General features: G+C 48.9%; 1 protein-coding gene across 1 annotated transcript in view; it reads left to right on the top strand.

Moving 5' to 3' along the window:
- LOC309536908 (sphingolipid delta(4)-desaturase/C4-monooxygenase DES2-like) overlaps positions 1-5,827 on the top strand; it is a 135,975-nt gene extending 130,148 nt beyond the window's left edge. Inside the window, exon 4 of the transcript XR_014221732.1 lies at positions 5,761-5,827. The gene's annotated coding sequence lies outside the window, so the exon portion shown is untranslated. The remainder of the gene's footprint in view (positions 1-5,760) is intronic.
- The last annotated feature ends 180 nt before the right edge of the window (positions 5,828-6,007 follow it).

Genomic DNA, 6,007 nt, shown 5'->3' with positions numbered 1-6,007 from the left:
TTTTTTTGGTGGGGGGAAGGATTCATACAGGGGAGAACCCTATCAGTGTGTGGAATATGGAAAGAGCTTCAGTCAAAACCGCAGTTTCACTTTCCATCAAAGAATTCATACAGGGGAGAACCCTATCAGTGCCTAGAATGTGGAAAGAGCTTCCGTCAGAGCTCCCAACTCACTTCCCATTAGAGAATTCTTACAGGGCAGAAACCATTTAAATGCCAAGAGTGTGATCGGAGGGATTTATGAAAGTCTGGTTTCATTTTTAAAGTTCTTTTTAAAAATAGAATTTGTGCTCTTAAAGGTACTTAGAGCTGGCTGAAAAAGCTAAAATCAAGACAGGTTTGGACAAGTTTTTTTCTCTTTGAAGAAAAATATTTCTTCTACTCTGAGCCACTTAAAGAGAATTGGATTCCTGCAAGACAACTACTCTTATCTGGACATCTAAATTGCTATGTGCTCTTAAACACATTCTTTTTTTCTTTTTTATGGTTCCTCTCTTAAAGTAATTATTTGGTTCATTTGTTTTATTTGAATCTTAATTTGAGAAATTGGATTTTATGTTAAACAGCTTATGTGTGTTGAATACCAGGCTGGAAGGAAGAGGGAGGGCTGGAAAAATGTAGGAAACAGGATCTCTTGGGAAAGAGTTATTCTGTGACCTTGACAAACTGAAAAGGTGCTGCTGGAAAATAGGCTGCTTTGAGAACAAGGGAGAGGGAGATTTTGAATATGGCAGTTCAAAAACAGTTAACACCAGGCCTGTGTTAAATTTGGAGAAGCTATTAGCCCGGATTGATAAAAATCATTAAATGGTGACAAATTTGACCACTTAAACAGAGACACTGACAAAGGAAATAGAAGCACTAGATGTCTCCATGAAAGGAAGACTGAAAAGCTGGAAAAGAAGGTGTGGTTTTGGGGTAGAAAACCAATGTGAATAAATCCCCCAGTGAAACCCCCTGGCCGGTCTTCCTGTCTCCCTCTCCCTGTGCCCCCACCCTGCCCCAATCAAAGTCCCAGCCAGCAGTTGCCCCTCCAGGCCTTCCTCCGCCCATCTTGGGGCCTCAAGGCATGCGGGCAGAATTTGGTGGGGGGCCAGGCTGGGCTCAGAGGTCTGCTTTCCTCTCCTTGCACTGGGAAGCTTGTCTACTAACTAATGGATAAAGGGTTGTTTGGAAGACTAAGCCATCTCTACCCCCCACCCTGTTTTGAAATAAAGCCTATTTAAGAATTGGGGACATGGAGGAAGGAGAATGTTATGTTCTAAGCTTGGATCCTAGAACAATAGGCAAGAAGGATCCTAGAATGCAACAACTGGTTGGCCCTGCCTGACGCCTCGAACCAGGTGGCCGACCCAAGAGTCCCAGGCCCCGTGGTCTGACACACCAAGGCAAAAGATCACAGACTGTCAGGTATACCAGCTGCCTCATTCTAATGCGGAAAAAAATTACATGTTACATGCAGCCTGGAGCTTGATACAGGCTCAACCCTGTCCATAATCTTGACATGGACATTAAGGAAATTGTGTCCCAGTGGCAGCTCCAAGTTTGGCCAGCCCCATTCACCCTCTGGGAGACTTCCACAAACTCAAGGTTAGCTTACTGGGGTTGGTGTGGTTTGGGCCACTGGGGTTAGCCATCACCGGGGTGAACTGCACCAGCTCCCACGTGGACATGGACGCCACGTGCAGAGTTTACCATAAAGAAGGCCCTTACGGCTCATGCATAACCGGTGCCAATGGTCAGCCATGTCCTCGCCACCCTGGCGGCGTCTAAGATTATTGGCAAGCTGGTCCTGGCCCAGACCTATCAGCAGTTGCCGGTGGACGAGGCTACTGTGGAGGCACAGACAGTTGTAATGCACAGGGGCGCGTTCCGTGTCAAGTGGCTGCAACTTGGCGTCCGCGTGGCCCCAGGGATATTCCAAAATCTAATGGACTCTGTCCTCAAAGGAATTCCCGCCGTCACCCCCTTCTTTGATGATGTGTTGATCACCGGGGCCATGCTGGGGGAGTTTGGGGACCGGCTCCGCACGGTTCTGCACCATTTACAGATGGCCAGCCTCAAGGTGAAGCAGGAAAAGTGCCTCCTAGGAGTGCAACAGGTGGATTTTCTAGGATTTACACTAGACGCAGACGGAGTCCGCCTGACTGGGGACAAGGTGAGGACTATTTGTGATGCCCCTGCACCTAAGGGTAAGGCAGAACTCCAAGCCTTCTTGGGACTATTGAACTTCCGGATGATTCCTGGAGGGAAACTACAAGGAGGGCTGGACAGAAGAATCCCAAGGGGATAGCAGAAGGGTGAGGCCCATAGAGCGGGAGCAGGAGGAGCGGGTAAGGAAGGCAGAACTAGGAAGTCCAGAAGTGGCTGAGGCCGAGCAGCCACAGGAACCAAAACCACAACCGAGTGGACCAGCAGCATCCAACCCAACGACCCCGTCACAGCCGGCAGCCCTGGAACAAGAGCCAGAACCAGGAACCCCTACTGAGACACCCAAGACCACAAGGCATACATAGGTGACCGGCATACTTAAACGACTACGAATGCTAACCTTCTGGGCGCGACGGGAACGTAGAGGGGAGGGGGGTTATGTACTAAGCTTTGATCCTAGAACAAAAGGCAAGTAGTATCCTAGAATGCAACAACTGATTGGCTTGCAGGAAAAGTCCAATCAGGCTCCAGGAGGGAAGCTGAATCGGCCAATCAGACAGGACTAATTGTGTAAATAATGTAGATAAAAGATTGAGGTTGGGGGGGATTAAATCACTGTTTTACAAGCTGCAATAAAGAGCATGAAATAACTACAGGACTCCTGAGTAGATTTCAGAGAATATAATGCATCTTTGGTTGGGATTGTCCAGCAAGGAGATTGGAGATGGTTGCCAGTCAAAGGGTAGTTTAAGACGGGGGGGGGGAGAGAGAGCTCCTTGTGGAAGGGGGGGCAGTTTTGGGAGACATTCCAGCCGTGGCATTGGCAGCCAGATGAGGAATCCTGGAAGAGGACACTCCAGGCTCATCTAGTCCAACCCCTGCAATTCAGGAACCCCGGTCCTTAGTCCCGCCAGCTCCCTTGAACTGGGCAACTCAGATGCCTGGAGCAGCGCCCCGTTGGAGAGCAGCCTTGGGTCTCCTCTGGAGCTGGCTGGACCTTTTGGACGGCTGTTTCCATCGTGCCTGCCTTCTGCTGGCAGGCCCAGTTGGGAGTTGTAGTCCAAAGCCCGTTGAGGGTGCCTGGTCCTGGAGGTGGTTTTCAAGTTGGAACTATGTTTTGACTCTTTGCCAAAAGGAGGTGCCACAAAGTGTGAGTGTTGGGAGGGTGTCTTTTCAGTGCAGGATACAAGGTGCTCTCTTGACTCAGGAAAAGGCCCGCCAGGGGGATGTCCTTGCAGAGCCTCTCCCCCTCTGGGCCTTTCCTGCTCCTTCTGGGGTGTTTGGTTTTTAGCCAAGAGAAAGCTTGCTCCTCTTGTCTCCTCTTCTCCCCCTCCTTGACTTCACAGCTCTGCTGCAGTCCCTTCCCAGATACAGAGAGTGATCTGTTGTGTCGTGGAATCCTAGAACTGGAGAATTCTGCAGGTCTGCCCAGAACTCATTGCACTGAGTTCAATGGAACTTCTTCCCTGGTAGATCCTCTGGGGATCTCCGTTCGACTGAGCTGATAAAGCTCATCTTCTTGAATCGCCTCAACATGATTGACGACCTGAGCATCCGATAAGGCTCCAGGCACATTCCCCATTCAGCAGAGCTTCCAGCACAGGGAAGAGACGAGAGGTTTGGGCTACATTGCTAGGAGTTTTATTATCTAGCTACGCAGACAGAAAAATACATCCTGGAGCTGGTTCTGGGTGGAAACATCCGCTCTGAGGAAAAGATCACCAGCTAGAGAAAGGAGTCTCTGAGCTTAGTGGGAAGGACAGTGTGTGGTGTCCTGGGAGAGTAAATGAGGCCAGGAATGAACTGGGAGGCTGAGCCAGGAGAAGGAGGAGCTGGAAAGAGACCGGCTGCTGAGCTCTCATCCCAGTCAGGAGGGGAGAGATCCTTCTAGAAAGAGAAGACTCCCAAACCAGAGATCCCTTGGGTCTTTGGCTTGGAGTACCTTGGGAGTAGGGTAACTGGCAGAAAGTGCCACCTTGTTAAGAGCCAAAGTCTTACGTGTGAAACAACTGAGAAAACCTTGAAGGGAAATAACATTGTAAATTGAAATATCCTACGTTTTATCCACTCATGTCATAAACTTCCTTGTTAAATAAAATCATTAATGTTTATTTGAAGAAATACTGCCTGAGACTCCCAATTAGTGAGTTTTACCTCACACAAGTCCCCCACAAGATAATCTGAGGTAGTTGGAGGGCATTTGTGGAAATTGTGTCCTGTGAGGTGGGTGCACTATATTTAGGAGAGAGAACGGGCCCAAGGGTGCGGGGGGGGGGGGAAGAGCCCTTGCGTCGTCGCATATTAATTGGGGGCAGAGGTGGGATAGGAAGTTAAAACCCACACAGATCCTATTTAGTTTTGAGCCGACTGGCAGACTTAAACATTCATGAGGAAAACTGGATGCTGCACTTAGGCCCACAGATATGTGGAATTTTGAGTGAAATATACTCAGATCTCAGAGAGGATGAAACCTCTGATTCCCTCACGTTTAAGGAGAGAGTGAAAGTGCGCTTTGGACTGACTGCAGAACAAAGCCAAAAAGCCTTTCGTGAAATTAAAAGGAAACCAGGAGAGACTTAGGCCCAACTGGGTAGCCGAACTGACCAAGCTCTGGACAGATGGGAGGAAAGTGAGATGAGCTCAAACAGCTGATCAGTTGAGAGCCATGTTTCCAAGAGGTTCCTGCTCATTGAGGCTGAAAACAGTAACTGAAGTCTCTACCTTGGGAGAGGAAATCAAAGGAGACTCAGGGGGAGCAGTAATACTCTGTCCCTTCCAGAAAAAATAATAATTGGAAACCCAGGGAGGAAGTGGGGTCTCAAAACGACAACCCTGAAGGCCGGGCCCAAGGGTGCCGGGGGGGAAAGAGCCGTGACACGAAGTAAAAACCCCCACAGAAACGTACCCAGAGACACAGAACAACCAGTTTAATAAAGGAGTGAAGTTCTTTGATTAAAAAGAGAAAAAATTCCTGTCAGAAAATGACCAGCAAGCGCCAAGCCAAAGAGACTCAGGATGACCCAGCTGCGGCGTCTGAGGAGAATCCTAATATATTGAATTAGAGATGATGAGGCTAAGATTGGAATTGTCTAAGGTTGAAGCAGAGAAAGAAAGAGAAGAAGAAGAAGAAGAGTTTGGATTTGATATCCCGCCTTTCACTCCCCTTCAGGAGTCTCAAAGCGGCTCACATTCTCCTTTCCCTTCCTCCCCCACAACAAACCCTCTGTGAGGTGAGTGGGGCTGAGAGACTTCACAGAAGTGTGACTGGCCCAAGGTCACCCAGCAGCTGCATGTGGAGGAGCGGAGACGCGAACCCGGTTCCCCAGATTACGTGACTACCGCTCTTAACCACTACACCACACTGGCAGCTGCCCTTCATCTAGCAGAGATGCAGGGAGAGAGAGAGAGAGAGAGAGAGAGAGAGAGAGATATGAGCCCAAGAAGAAAGAGACAGGGAGGCCAAGATGGTCCATGAAAAAGAGATGCTTCCTTTAAAAATGGAGGAGATGCAGGCGAGGGCAGAACTGCCGCAAGCAATGTTGGGGGTGGAGATTTTACCTCAGCAAATTTAAAGTATGTACAGTGGTACCTTGGGTTACAGACGCTTCAGGTTACAGACTCCGCTAACCCAGAAATAGTACCTCGGGTTAAGAACTTTGCTTCAGGATGAGAACAGAAATTGATCTCCGGCGGCAGCGGGAGGCCCCACTAGCTAAAGTGGTGCTTCAGGTTAAGAACAGTTTCAGGTTATAAATGGACCTCCAGAGCGAATGAAGTACTTAACCTGAGGTACCACTATACAAGGTGATGGTGTGCAGGCCTAATGGTCAAAGCTTCAAAATGCCAGTTTGCTATGA

The sequence above is a fragment of the Podarcis vaucheri genome (genome assembly GCF_965113315.1).
Source record: "Podarcis vaucheri genome assembly, chromosome: 7".
Lineage (NCBI taxonomy): Eukaryota > Metazoa > Chordata > Lepidosauria > Squamata > Lacertidae > Podarcis > Podarcis vaucheri.
The sequence above is the reverse complement of the archived record's forward strand: the minus strand, read 5'-3'. Positions and strand labels throughout refer to the sequence as shown.